This window comes from Bombus vancouverensis, chromosome 11 (genome assembly GCF_051014615.1).
Source record: "Bombus vancouverensis nearcticus chromosome 11, iyBomVanc1_principal, whole genome shotgun sequence".
Taxonomy (NCBI): domain Eukaryota; kingdom Metazoa; phylum Arthropoda; class Insecta; order Hymenoptera; family Apidae; genus Bombus; species Bombus vancouverensis.
The window spans coordinates 13,369,548-13,385,323 of NC_134921.1; the positions used below are offsets into that span (position 1 = coordinate 13,369,548).

General features: G+C 41.0%; 1 protein-coding gene and 1 long non-coding RNA gene across 3 annotated transcripts in view; one reads left to right on the forward strand and one right to left on the reverse strand.

The window, feature by feature from the left end:
* Positions 1–15,776, reverse strand: part of SpdS (Spermidine Synthase) — a 192,227-nt gene that overhangs the window by 149,026 nt on the left and 27,425 nt on the right. The window lies entirely within an intron of this gene.
* The window catches only part of LOC117154733 (uncharacterized), a 58,284-nt gene that overhangs the window by 19,652 nt on the left and 22,856 nt on the right, over positions 1–15,776 (forward strand). For both annotated transcript variants that reach the window (XR_013059552.1, XR_013059553.1), the window contains exon 2: positions 8,265–8,507. This is a non-coding gene — a long non-coding RNA (uncharacterized LOC117154733). The remainder of the gene's footprint in view (positions 1–8,264; positions 8,508–15,776) is intronic.

The window sequence follows — 15,776 nt, forward strand, 5'->3', positions numbered from 1 at the left end:
GGACGAGCGATGAAAAGATATAAAATACACACCGCTTTATACGCACCACCGTTTTCACGGTTCTGCTCGTAACATTGCGTAATACGCCAATGATTCACGCGTGTTTGTCGCGGCGCAAAACCGAGAACACGGCGTAAACGTGACTCGACGTTCAGGAACCAAAGAATAATTCAAACGCTCTGCCCCGATATAAATATACATACAGGGCGTACCATTTTAATAGATCCACGAAAATATCTCTCAAGCTATACGTTATTCGAAAAAACGATTCGACTGAAACTTACTTTACAGAGAATCAAAGACTGCGTCGAACGGTATATGAAAAACGTATAGTTCCATTTGAGAAAACAAAGGTCAGCTTGATGCGTCGAAATCGCGTCCACGTAATTAAGATTCCCGATCGTTACGATGTCCTCCTCGAAACATAGTAAGTCTTATTCGAATCACTTTTTCGAATAACGTATACTTTAGGAGATATTTTCGTGGATCTATTAAAATGGGACACTTTGCGTGTTATGTATCTTTACGACGGATTTACGTTTAAAGGACATTTAAAGTAATGCTTTATCGTATTATTTCGCTGCTCGATGTTCGATATTCTAAACTTTTATATCGCATATCCAAAATAGAGTCTAGGAACGATCGATGGTAATGGAAGCCACAAAGCAATAATAACGGGAAGTTAGAAAATACTTGGGCGTGAAAAGAAATCATAAAACACTGGCGTGAAATTACTTCCGCTATAGCAGTCAGGCGAATTTCATCAATTAGAAAGACAATCGGTTGCACGAAGATAACAGCTATAATTCCGTGAGCCCGTGAGTTAAACAAATATCGTAGGTGTCGTAACGACAAACGGTAGAAGATAATTTCCATACCTCGAAACGAACGTTCTTCCTTCTTCCAGAGTTACAAGATCAAAGATATCTACTTTGAAAAGCTCTAATCGTCAAATTTAAATCGATCTCGATAACTAATTTCGTACCACGTCAGTCTTGAGTAGTTCTGACACTGATCTCTTTCTGTCTCTTCGAATCGTCTCTGTACAACTGTTTATAGAAACGTAGAGCGATAGTATCGTATTATCAATGTTCGTGCCCATTCGTTGCAAAGTAAAATTTTGAATTTCGTAGAACTCCTTTCAAGGCCCACGACCATTCAATCGAGTATAGCAAGCGACGCACACACATTCTCCGGTTTCATACTCGCGTCATTCATTCCGCCGCTTCTATTTAAACCCCGCCGGAGCGAATAACAAACGCGTTGCTTATTTTAGCATCGAGTTGATCAATTGTATCCAACGTTCTCGTCGAGGCCTCTAAAAGGAATCCCTCTAAGAAACCATTCTCGCGTTCAGGGCGAACGAAAAGCGAGTCTAGCCGCGCGATACCGAGGCCAATGGCGCACAATGCTATCGACGAATCGACGGACCGTGAAATGCGACCGAACCCATTTGCATCATAGGGAAAAATGAACAATATAGCCTTATTACGAAACAAATTTTCTTTCGTTATATCGAACGAGGACAATACAAAACGTTCGGGTCATCGATTTCGCCGAAACTTTAAAAACGCAAGGACTACTACTCTATCCGTCGTACTATGTAATTTTTTCTAATTTTTTCTAATTTTTCTCCTAATGCTTAACGGCAGCTCACACGACACCAACAACATTACGATAAGCGTGAGGAATAGCGAGCAGGAAAATCGAACGCGTATACGCGTCACAGATGCAAATGGGTTAATCGTCGTTACGTTGCACGATTCCGTTGGTTGGTTCGAAATTACCGTCGGTCAAATAGTAAGCGTATCTTAAAAACTTGGCGTCATGCGTCAGGTATGCGGCGCACGACCTTACGACGAGGCGAGCGGATACAAGAGCTCGTTTATGTGGGCGCTTCCGGCAAGGGCATGGGACCCGACGTAATTGCATTTGACTGTTGTTAGTTAAAATAAGCAACGCGTCCACGATGCCTATCGTTGAAAAGCGACCGAATCCTGTCCTGGATTATTCTACGTGGAAAAATAAGTCGAGAAGAAAGAAGAAAGTTTTCAAGGAAATGCACGCTCGTCGTTAAGCGACTCTCGATGAAACGCGTTTAGCGCGATCGTCGACGACACCGGTATAATTTACATGCTTCGAATTCTATTTTCTCGAGTGCGAGGCTTCCGCTCATTTTTGCACGTAAAATTATCTTCTGCTCGGATATATCACATATTCTAAGTCGAAATCAAGTTTCTATTTCTCTGTCCCCGTGATATGTATACGCGTATATAACAGACAAGATAATAGAGACGAGAAAGAGAGAAAGAGAGAGAAAAAAATTGATCTGTCCCTTTCGAGCGATCTATAGTCTTTTTCTTTTTCGTTGTGCGTATTTTTTTTTTTTCATTTTCTTGTTTATTTTAAACGTCATTTGTTTCGAATAATACAAGCCATTCCATGGTACAAACGACCAACATTTCCGGTGGAAACATTGTGCGGTTGACGCGCGCAAATACTTGTCTGCGGCAAGAGTTTCCATAAAGGGCATCGGGATAAAAAAAGAGAGCGAGACAAAACACGGTAAATAAATGTTTTCATCGCGATGCGATTAACGCGTTAATAAAAAAAAAATGGCAAGTTCAACATCGTCCTTGGTAAGAGAAATTCCTCGTTATTTGATCGACAGGTAATCCGCGGATAATAAACAACTGTTTTAATCTGCGTTCGCTCTTACGATGTTTCGCAAACAGCGATAAATAGCAACGTAAGTGAACGATTTTCTGTATGTTGCCTTTTAATTAAAACTTAAACAATTCTCGACTATATAATTATCGTTTGAATCGGTGTCAATTTAATCGTATACCATGCGCTAACGTTACGAACTTGCTTAAAAGTAGAGCACGTCTAGCAAGCCTGACAAGAAATATCGAAAGAAGGAGTACAACTTCGTTTTATATCCGTTTTTCAATTTCGTCCTGTAAATTACCAGAGACTGTAACATTTTCGAGAACTTAAAGCCCGTTTGCACAACAAACACGATATTTCGAGGATAACTTCTTTCCTTGCGCTTTCGCCCGCTTATCTCGAACATTCTCCTCGTCTTTCCCTTTCGCAAACTTTGCATTAATTAAATCGCGTTGGGAAGCGCGCTGAACGCAATTATGATTTCAGCTCGAACAACATCCGCAATTTTTTTCTTTCGCACCAATTATTGCGACGTAACGCAAAACTGATAAGCTTACGAATATCTTCCATAACGAGTTTTTAATCTTCTCTATAGGCGTCGATTTTGTCATTAGCTTACCCTGAATATTTGTGCTCGCAATTTCATTTATCAAAGGACGAAATTTTACGTAAATGTCTAAGTTGCGTTTGTTGATCGTGCGACTTTTTAAATAAACCGGCCGAGATATCTTGGATTAGATATTCAACATGTACGAAACTGCAACTTGCAAAGCAATTTCAAGTTGGAGGTAAGGACGTATCGATTGGGTTAAACATCGGCATGGTTGATCTTAGGGCGAATCTTAACAGGTGTTAAATAGACCCATTTTGAGGTGTTTAATGAAACAGCGGGTAACTAGTTAAACGCGTTAACTATTCTCGTTTGAGGTGACCACTTTGGTTGCTTAATCGTTTCGAGGCGGCCGATTTCATTACAGTGCAAGTTACGTCAAGTCAAATAGAGTCTGCGCTATTGACAGAGGATTAGCGTGGTTATAGCACCGTCTATAACTGTAGATAATTTTCTGGCAAACGATTATCCCACCATCTTCCACCATCCGAACGCCACTTAACGTGAAAATGTTGTTTAAGGAAGGAATCGTCAGGTCGTTGATTTCTTTCTATCGTTCGAGTATCGACTACGCTCGATCTTAATTAAAAAACTGTGGAAAAAAAGAACGAGAGATATACGACGATTTATCCAAATTTATCTAGCGCAATAGCGTATTTACCTCGGACTTGTTAAAACTTTTTTACGGTACTGTAAATATAAAAAAAGGAAGCAATGTTAAGCGAGAGACGAGAAGATTCTCAAAGTCGATCGAATGAAGTCCGCGTGACGATAGCTCTTCGACGTAACTAAGCGCAAGGTCGACAATAATCAATATCGAAACGATGTTTTTTTCCTTAATGTCTATGGAGAAGACTATACTCGTGGGTGTGCTTTAAGTATCCGTAAATCGAGATCCAGAAGTTCTTGCTTCTTTCGCAGTCCGCCTCCGCTCGAGATATCGCGATACCAGATACATACATACCTACATACATACATACTTTTTTTCTCTCTTTGTCCTTCCCTGTCCTCTTTCTCTCCCCCCCCCTCTCTCTCTCTCTCTCTACCTCTCTCTGTCTCTTCGACTTCTTCCTCCTCTTTGTGGACCTCGAGTGGAATTACACGAGGCGCGTCCGTGTGTCCTTGCAGACAACACCCACGTCGAGTTACGAACGCTTGCACTCCACGACGCCGTCTCCTACATTTTTATTATCTTCTTTCCGTGCGATTCTCGCTTAAATGTACGGAATTTGCTTTTTTTTACCTGTCGCCTTTTTACCTACAGCGACGTTTGCAGCAACCGGTCTGCACGATTAACCGCTTCGCCCGATTTCTGATATTTACGCGACAATCTTTCCTTCGCGGTTTGTTAGCTCCGCAAGTATTTAGCTCGCTCTCTATGCTTCTAAGGCGAAGCTTTGAATTCCAACGCTACAGAAGTCCGATCGAATACACTACGACTCTATCTATAGATTTACTCGATTGCAAGCCACCTAATAGCGGCCAGAGAACCGTAAAAACGTCACGTGGCTAGATAAATTTACACCGTCCAAACGCGTGGAGTTCCTCATCGCCGATCCTCGTTCCACGTGTAAGTTTAAGAAGGTTTTCACGAGGACAGGCGGCTTGGCAGGAACTTCGTCACCTGTTAAGGACAGGTGTGAACCAGCTGAAATTTCGTTGAAACATATCCTGCAGGCGTGTTGGGATCGTGAAAAAGAGGCCACCGAGAACGAAGAGAAAAAGGTTCAAAATTCGAACAGCTGATGCAATTATAGCTGAGCGTTTGGTCCTTGTTTATCGGTAGATAAAGGATAAAAAAGGTACGGTTTTACCGTTCGACCTTACGATTCGTTCCGAAAACGAATAGAAAAGCGAGGTAGTAACGCTTGGAAACCGAAGGAACGAAATTTTACCTGGTGCGATACTTTGGGTGATTAATGTTTCCGAAGGCGGCCAAGATAGCCGGATAAGGACGAAGTTCGCTGCCTCAGCGTCTGACGATGATGACTATGTAAGGGCCGCGATTATGCTTTTACGTGGCACACAAAGTTAAAGGGGCGTCGGGATTAAAGGGGCACAATGAAATTTTTAACGAGACTATTATATCACGATCCTCGTGGACGATAATAACGAGCTGTATATTATTTTTTCTTCTTTTTTCTTTCGCTATTTCTCAGCTTTCGGTCTAACAGTTGTGATAATATATACACACGGCAGTTAGGATAAAATAATATCCTGTCTCGTTTGTCATTTTGTTAGGAAGAAACGGATGAACGATTTACACGGAACAACGATTTACACGGACTTAATCGTCTTAAATATCGCGCGTAAATTGCAATTTATCGGTAGAGCATAATTTTTAATGACCGATTTCCGTTAGAATTTTCATAAGAGTCCATACGGTTGGTCAAATTTCTTCGCTCGAGAAGACAGCAGTTCCGTTTACTAATTATTATGTAAACACGCGTGCTCGTTAACGGCGAGATGTAATGGCGCGTGTACAGCTACTCGAATGTTCATTAAATATTAAATCGAACGAAAGCACGGCCGCGGTCGTAAAAAGAGCGCACGCATCGGGGCCGATGTGTTTTCATTTAGTTTTATTCGAGGACGATTTAACGATCTCCGGTTTTACGTACTTTCCTGCGAGATTGGCATCGTTTATTATGGTACAACCGGTTGTAATGGTCACCGACGATCGATCGCAGCACGCACTGTGCAAAATTATTACGTCATTATGCGCTATTAAATGGTGATTAATCGCGTTCGTTAGGTAATTCAATTGAACATTTGCTCGAACGAGTAAACGCGATAAACGTCGATTCGTTCGAGTCTAGGCTTTGCTTTTGGCCTTTTTTCTTTTTCTTTCGATCGCACTCGACACGCTGTATCTCGTTTGTCGTTCAATTTTTTCAAATTTCTCATTTCACTTCTTATAAATATTTCTTGCTCGAAAGTTAAATCTCGCGGGGGCGTAGTTATAAATGTTCGCACGAAGAGAATAAAAAGTGTACCGTGTGTACTTGGTTCTTTCGAAACGAAGCCGTATATTTCTTATCTGGTCTTCTAACGTTTCCCGACAACAGCCATTTAACATGGAAAATAACAGTTTACACGGGATACGCAGCGTATCCTCCGGTTGCTTATGACACGCATCTCCACTCTGTTTGCCGCGTAACACCGCTCCGGGCGAGCGAGGAATCGACAGTTTGACGGATCGATGACCGAGCACTGGATGGCCGCGGCGCGATCGTCGTTCGTGTGCATAGATTCCTGTGACAGGATCGCACGGAGGCGCAAAGGGAGCCATTATTTATGGGGGCGTAAATCAGGATCGAGCAGCGATCCGGCGGATCGATCACACGTCAACCACCGACAACCGTGTTCTCCTTTGTCGAGGAAACACTGACGAGCCGCCCACGCGTAACACGCCTATCATCGTCGTCGAACCAACGAAACGCGTAGTATAGTACCTCGATCCGGAGCTCGATCTTTCGCTCTTTCTCTTCTTTATGCAACGACCTGGTTGAACGTTCTGCCAGATCGACGGAGATCTCGACCAACGCCGGAGACTGAATTTGCATTTTTCTTAGATTCCGTTCGCTTACGGCTATCTTTAGATTTGCATAAGACTTATGAAGAATCGCGCGGCCGTTCGTGCAAAGATGATGCGTTCGATCAGTCAAATCATTCGGTCTGGTTCAGCGGTGTTAGCGTACGGTCTACGATAAACGAGTCCAGTTAACCCAGTGAAGTTTGTTTCGACGAATCTTCGTTGTGGGATTACGAGGGATGCGAACTTTCATTTGACTCGTATACCTGCTTTGAAAAATTTGGAGAAGCGTATACGCCGTATATTAGGAACATTGGAACTTTCACGCCGAAAGAAACGGCCAAGAATAGTTGGCATTCAATCCGTTTAATTGCTTTAGTCATTTCTCTGGCCAACGCGTTCCAACGGAAACAGCAGCAGTGGAACATCGATGGATCGTCGTCCCGTCGTTCGATCTAATTATTCTTGCCGAGTGTTGTTAATTGAATTACGCGATAAATCTGAATAACCGGAAATTAACGAGCTCGAGTAATGGTGAAATAATTTCTTAAGTAATAATTTCTTATGACGCACACTGTACCTAATTGGTCGTTATCGTATCCGAGAGATCGGTCACGCAATTATATGCGACGGCGATCTTGTCGTGAAGTGTGGAAAACCGGTGATCATTAACCGGATGATAATCGCTGTTCAACGGAGATGAAATGGAAACTGAGTCGCGATACGAATTTTTATTGGCATTTCTTCGTTCGACGAAGAAAAGAAAGTAAAAGAGAGAAAAAACGTATAAAACATAAACATATGTGAGAACGCAGAAACTAAATACTTACGCCATCGACGGATTAACAACGGTTTACTTGTTCGTTCAATCCGATTCTGTCATTGCGCGTATCAACTTTTTTTGCTTTTTTGCTCTTTTGTCCTGTTTGTTGCTTTTTTCTTTTTTATCCTTTTGCCTCTTGTTTGTCGGTTTTTTGAGTAACGAAACGGCTCCGCGCTTGGCATGAAATTTATGTATTAAATTTGTAGCGCGCCGTAAATGTAAATTGCACGTGATATTTTACAGAGAGCCAGTTGGATTTGCAGGACTTTTATTTCTGCGTAGAGTTTAAACGTTTACCGGGGTGGAATTTCTTTGATCGTTGAAGCAAAAAATAACGGGCCAAGAACGTAGATTTTTGTATTCCAATCTCTTGGTCTCTTTGGAACATTATATACATACGTTTTTAACAAAATTCTAGTTTCAAAGATATATAATATTACAGGTAATTTACAAGTAAAATATTGCAAGTAATCAAGGAGTTAACGCTTGCGTTTGAAAATTCGCAGCGTCAAAAATCTGACGAAATTTCCCTCGATAGGGCCAATATGTACATGAAAAAGTATCGTTATTCGAACGTCTTGGACATCGACATGTTTCTAACGTTCGAATGTGCTTCTATTTCCCAGGAGACCTGCCGTTGCTTCGCAAACGCCGTGAACCTTGGCAGTGATCACCCCTTGATCAATTATCCATCATTCGGCGAAGGACCAAAATTCGCGCCACAATCCGTGCAGTTGGCGATCGAACGTCTATAGTAACACTTCCCAAAGCGAAATTATATTTCGCGACAAGGGTGTTAATGAACGAGCTCGGGCTTCAAGCTTAAAATATTCGAGCGATCTAAGGTTCTGCAGAAGTCTGTTCTCAAAGTACGTATGAAATTTTAAATTCGAGTATTCCTGGCACGCTGATTCACGAGCATCGAATTCACGGAATTCGAGCGCACAAACGTCCGTTTATTAGAGGAATATTCCGGCCTGGTTGTGCACGTTACTTAACGCAAGGTTGTTTAGCACTTAAGAATAATTTACGAGGCTGGCCTACCGTACGTGCAGCATCTGGCCGGCGATTTGGTCGTTACAGAAAACGCCAGGCTAAAGAACGTCAGAGAAAATATTATGATTTCGTTTCCTCAATTGGAATTCAATTCTTTGCGAGCGATTCGATTCGCGACCATGCGATACTTTTACGCACATTCATTCGTTTTTCTTTCTTTCTTTTTGTGCTTTCTTTAAATAATAAACAGATGGTCGATTGAAATTGTTCTTGCACGATACATTTGTAAAAGCTGTTGCGCTCTTGTAAGTAGAGTTGTTGGTGGTTTCGCGATCAACGCATCTTGCCATTAAGAATTTAGCCTTCGACATTATGCTTTATATTATTGTCACAGTGTTACGTGTTGCTTGTCCTTGGTTAACTTTCTGAGACTTAATGACGCTTAACGCGTTTAGGTTCATCGTGCAAGCAAACCTGCCTTTATTCATGAATTAATTACGACTTAACGACGTTTTTGAGTCACCTATGTGACTCATTTCCCGTTCGCAATTACACGAACGTTCGTTCAAAAGGTAGATTCGTGCTTTCAATAAAAATTGAAAATATCAGTAAACATATATGTTTAGAAAGCAACCTGTTACTTGGAATTCTGTAACTGTTTTATAATTAAATCGCGATTGAAACAATTGACAATTGAAAATTTTCCGTCCAATGTATGCGATCCTCGACTATTCGTGCATCGAATTTTCACTCGTCAAGCGTTCGAAAATAAGCGCTGTCGATTACGACGCGAAGAAAGCAATAATTATTATCGACGAGCTTGCAACAGATTGCACCACCACTCAATTAGCACGCCGTTCGAACGCGATAATAAAATAAATTACTTTGTACCGATTTATTTTCCGACAGGTTTATAAACGATCGATACAGAGCGAGTTAGGTGACGTATTTTTACAAAGCAATGAAAATAATGAATGAACGATCGAAAGATCTTGTGTCATAGTACCTGAACGAAGCTTGTAAATAATATATGCCCACCGATGAAACAACTCTATCCTCGTAAAAATCATATAAACATATCGATAAAGTCATGAAACACATTATTAGTATTTAAATTACCTATAAAAATGATATTAAAATTCAGTAAAATTTTGTTCAAAGCCAACAAATCAATCGAAATAAAATCCAATCAATCGGGCAACGTGAAATGCATATCACATTTTTCAATAATTTTTCAATCAAATTCTATTCGCAATTAATAGCGGTATACAGCTAGGCCGTGAATTTTCCGAATTGAGAAAAAGATCGATACGCGTGGGTCGTCGATGCATCTGTTTTTGCATCTTTCGCTTCGCGCGTATTCATCGTCTCACAATCGAAACAAATAATAGGATTCTTCGATGAATTTCGTGCTTTCCTATCTAACTCCGCTAGAAATGACGATGTACCTGCATTCAGGCAGCTCTGTTAACGATTCGTCGTTAAAATTCAATTGGTTTCGAGCGGTTGGAAAATGGAAAGGGGAGACAGAATGTGCGAAGAGGAAAAACCGGCTGTTGCACGGGAACGCGCCATATTTTTTTCTCCGCGATTACGATTCACGGGGATTAATCTTTTTGGAGTTCGAACGAAAAAAGAAATACGAAGAACAGCTCTGGATGGTGCGAGGCTGTGCAATTTTCTTCTCTTCAGATTTAAAGATATTTGCAACTTGTTCGACGTTTGTACAATGAATTTTTATTATCGTTAATAAGCGCTCAACAGTAGTCGGTAATCATCGCAGCCATTCCCTTTCCTTGGTGTATATACCGCTTTCTATAATAGAAATTTCTCGGTTGATGCGTTCTACCGGTCCATTCGTCGTTCGCGTTACCAGACTTTGAAGGAAAGTTATCCAAACGCGAGCGCAGAAAATGTACTTTTCAGGATATATTCTTCCATCAATTCATGCGGAATAGAATTTTTCCATTTTCGTTTTCCGAGGAAGCATTGCCTCGTTTCTTCCAAATAAAGTACATGCAAAGTCTTCCCATGTAATTTATTTGTGAAACTTTCATCGTTTATTAAGTTTCTTATCTGTGGTCCAACAGATATGCCTCTCTTTATCTTTGTTTTCAAACGAGAAATCCTGGTCTGGTTTTATTCCTCGGTCGTACAGTGTTTATCGTATCTCCTAATTTTTTGTATAAGTGGTGTAATATATAATGTAAGCGGTTTATATATATAAATTTTTTAAAATATAAAGTTTCGTCACGGTTAACGTGACGTTAAAAAAAACTTGTAAAATGCGATAACGAGTAAGATGCTTTACGTTTTTCTTCGCGATTCGGACCAATTGCATTTCTCTCGACAACTTTTTTACACGTCATCTACTAAACTAATCCTTCCAACTTCTTAGCGTAAGAAAGCTCAAATCGCTTGGTCGAACTTTAAAAATGTTATTCTGTTTCAAAGAAATTACGAATACTTTCTACCGTAGTTACGACGTATGTACCTTTTCGAAATTGATCGCTAGCGTTTTATATTTTTTTCTCCTGATATCGATACGTTTCTAGGTGACCGATCTTTTTATACAGCGCTGTCCCCGCACCCTGCTGTCCCACTCGTGAAGAAAATAGCGATATCTTGCATATCTTGTATACCTTAATCGGCAGCCAAGTAAATTAAAACTCAAGAGACACATGTACATTATTCCGATATCTAAAAACACTTTGAACGAATTTCCACAAGACACACGAATGAATTTATAAATCACCGTAACCCGATCGAATGCACAGAGGCCGGTTCTCGTTTAAAGCCCGGCTAAAGCTTCGAATCTTTGATCTTAATTATAGCATTAATTAAGAGTTTATCTGACTGGCAACTAGTCGACGATTGTCTGGGTTCTAACGGGATTTCTTCTTTTTTTGTCGCGTTTCGTATCAGTTCTCTCTTTCCTCTGGATAATCGGGCAGGCACTTTTATAAAATGAGAACTGGTCCGGTGGCACGGGTAAACCGCACGTGTTGAGCCCCATGGAAAATTAGATTTCGCGTAATTGGGTCGAATAAGTGGAAACGAGCGAGCGGCCAAAGGTAAAAATAACAATCACGATTTTACGTAGCTACCCTCGCGCGCCGTGGTTACCGTTCACGATGTAATTAACTGTGGAATGCTAAACAGCCACGATTTCGACCGGCCACTTTCCGAAGCGAATACATATAATCCTGCGATTATTTGTCGTCTATCGTGCCTTCGTACAGTTACTGCTAGTTTATTCTAGAGATCCAGAGATCAAAAACTACGTTGCATTTGAGCAACATGATTTCGTTGGAGGAAGATTCACGACCACGAATCTCACGATGTATCATCGCTATTTATCGAGGGAGCAATGATCATCGGGTTAACACGGTGTATACACAGGCTTTCGACTCAATACCAGGCCTGTAAGTATGAAACCGGAATTTGCCTATAGATAGCCCTAGCTGATAACGTAGTTATCACTAAACTGCGTCATTGATGCCAAAAGTCTTTGTTGACATCTCGCAAACATAGATCGTGTTATTCTAATTCGTAAACCGGCAACCATGATCTGGATAGCTAGCTATCTCTCGAATCGTCACCTTCTTGTGAAATCATCGAATTTAACCATTTAAGTGCTCTATCGGTTCGTTGACTGTGCAGATATTCGAAAAGAACGTCTGAAACTGCATGCTCCCGGGATTATTCATTAGAAGAAGCCAACTTCTTCGTATCGCTCCATAGCGGACTAACTTAAGTAACGTCGATCGTATCAAGAGACGTTGCTCAACTGCGAACGGCGTTAGCGAAATCGCCGACTTGTTTCACGGATCCCCTAACTTCCTTTAAAGCATTCGTATTATGTGAAAGTGCAGAAATCGTAGCTCGAGATTAACGCTCGCTCTTTTATACTTGGGCTCGCGTGTTCGACGCAAAAGGGTCCGTGCCCGTTAAATAAACGAATAATCGCCGATATCTACGATTGCCTTCTGCTTATGTATTTCGACGAGCCGACAAAAGCGGAAGAGGATCGCAGTGATGGCGGCGCTGATAGAATAGAAGAAAGAAGAAGAGAGGGAGAAACGAGGAAGGAACTGGAACAACGGAACGGATTCGGGGCTCTGTGCTCGCAAGATGACGTCATAAACCTTATTTATACCTGCGCGTGTTTCAAGCGTACAAGAACGGTGCCGTTATTCGGGGCACACCTCGTCTCAGTTGGCGCGGGTGCGAGTGCGAGCGAGAACGCGAGCGAGAACGCGAGCGCGAACGCTCGGATGCGGGCGTAAATACGTGAATACCCACGCCTGTGCACGTCCGTGCTTTGCGGTTGAACACGCACCAGAGCACATCCTACACTCGAGGATTGCATCATGCAACCAGGCTGCGTTGTTGGGTTACGAAATCCTGGAAAATCTACGAGCCCACGCGAGCCAGGGTCGCGTACAATCGATTCCTTCAGCGTTCACCCATCGGGGATTCAACGTACAACATACCAATACCATCGAGGCGGTAGGATCGTTTCCTACATCGTGTTTTTCTCGTTTATTTTATTTCTTTTTTAATTAACCCAGATATTTCGCAATTCTTCGTTTTTTTGCTTTTTCCTTACACGGTAAACGCATCTAGATTAAATCTAATCCGAGGTGGTTAAGTTATTTGGAAAAATCAATTAGTACTTCGTCAAAGTATCAAAGCATTCGCGGGTATCATTTAGCCTGCAACTTCAATTACGTTTGTCCGTGCAAACGTTCATCGACAATTTCGCGTTCGCGCTGCTAAGCTGCGTATCGCGAAAATTTCCCCCGTAGTCTCGAATACAGTGATTCTACGATAAAACAAGAAGAGCAAAAAGATAGAAAGAGGAAACAAAAAAGGGGGGGAGGGGAGGAGAAAGCCGATTCTCCGGTACGGAAATGGAGAGAGTCGAGGTGAATCCACAAAGCGGATCGCTACGGAGAGATTGTGCAGAAAAAGAAGTAAAAATTAAAGACCGAGGGAAATTCGGTTACGCTTTTGCGAATCACGAGCTCGCCATGACGTTTATGTGTGTATGCTCCTTTATGAATGAGATAGAGATAGAGATAAAGAACGGCGAGGGTCTGTAATGTTGCGACGCGTTTCTCCACGTGTGTGTTAGTTAACAGGAAACGGGGGAAATATAAAATGAATTACGAGTGGAACGGACACGTTTGTGTCGGCCATCATTTACAGTTAATACGAGAAAAATGCATATTCGTGTTTCCCACAGACGATGTTTTAATCTTGCCCGTTTAAACTTCCCTGCGAGCGCGTCTCTGTGTTGACGATATAAGATAAGACGCGGCCAGAAACCTGGGAAAATGTGATTTATACGCGACGCGACCGAGTCGTTCTCGTCGTTAATTTTGGCATTCACGATTTAAAGTGTACGAGTAAAAATGATTGCGATTCGACGGTTAATATCATCGAATCGATAGCATCCATCGGAAAACGTCAATTGCAATTAGCTGTTTGCCAGCAACTCGTAAAGATCCGGCATTCTCGATTTACGAATTTTTTGAAATCTTGGTCGTAATCTTTCCAACCAGATTCATCGCTTTGTAAAGTTACAAAATTTATTATTAACTCGCGTCTTACGAGGGGAAAGCCAGCCAGTACGAAATACCCGAGTCTCGTTGCAAGATACGATGTATCGTGCATGATATTAAAATAAAAATCAAGTTGCTACGAAATTCAACAACGACAGAGGAAAGGGATGGAACGGTAGGGATATTATTTCATATGTAATTGTGAAATAACGAACGTCTGGACTCATAATGCAGGTGGTAGACCAGCGTGCAGGCCCTGAATTTAAAAGAGCTCATTAAAAGAATGCAAAGAGTTCACTGACTTTGAGAACAGCCCACGAAGAAATGTTGCAGTCGTTTTTTAAATTACGTCTCACGCGTCGCGGTGTTTAACAGGTGCAAAAGTCAATTTACCATCCATCGATTCTACGCTTTTATCGCTGACGAGATACTTATTGTTATATTATACAATGATATGTATATTATACGAACATATCTGTTATTCGACCTGCAGTTTCGAGATTACGTAACTATTCTTGTAAAGAGGACTACTTCTATCTACTCATGCGACACAAATTCTTACCAGACAATTGATCTATTTTCATAGCTCCACTGTTTCCGTCTAAGTACAATTTTATTCACTTTGGAATTGCAGCGACTTTAGCGGTTTAAAAGGATGTTTGTATCAACAACGAATCGTGATAATTTTCTAATTATCTATAATTAATGCCCTATTTATAGTTGCCATTTCTAATACGACTAATATTTAATAATATTTCTTGCAACACGTAAACGATCTTGTCAGAATTGGTTGGACCGATCCATAATAACGCACGTGTGCGAACGTCTTAAAGGGTCTACAAATTGGTCAGGTGGGGACGACCATTTTAATCGTCACATTATGTATGCAAATTCCAAATGCGAACATGTCAGCTGTAAACTGAAACTTCGTATCACAAAGTCAATATCGGAAGAGGAACGCGTCATGTACGAGCAATTAATTAGAGCGAAATATAAAATTTATAATAGAAGAACATCTGGAAAAAGAATTTTCTTTAAGAATATTCAACTCGATGAACGATATCCTGTTAATCTAAAGTAACGTAAAAGGAAGAGATTAATCCAGGAAAGGGATTTAATCGAGACCGATAAATTAAATAAATAAATGAATTTCTATCGGTAATTAAAAAGCCAAGCAGAAAGTCGTTTCTTTCGAGACGAATATGGAATATTTATAGCCGATTAAAGCGTAGCTTTATTAAAAAATTGATGTCAGGTCGCCTACAAATTTAAATGGAATAGAATTCGAGAAGCGAAGCTTCCAATTATGCTCGTAATAGAATTACCCTAACAAAATGATCTAATAAAGATCAAACGGCGTTCTGCAACTAGGTTCGAGCCAGAGTACTTCCCTTTTATCAGTGCCTCTGAATTTAGGTCATGTTTTTGTAGGGACAGAAAAGTCTTCTGCTAAGAGAAGAAACGTATTATTCTTTGAAAGCGCTATAGCTCGTTCTCGCTTCTTTTGCTTGCTTCGTAAACATTTATTCCTTATAATGCTTTGTTCAGAAGAAAAACGTAACATTTTTCTTT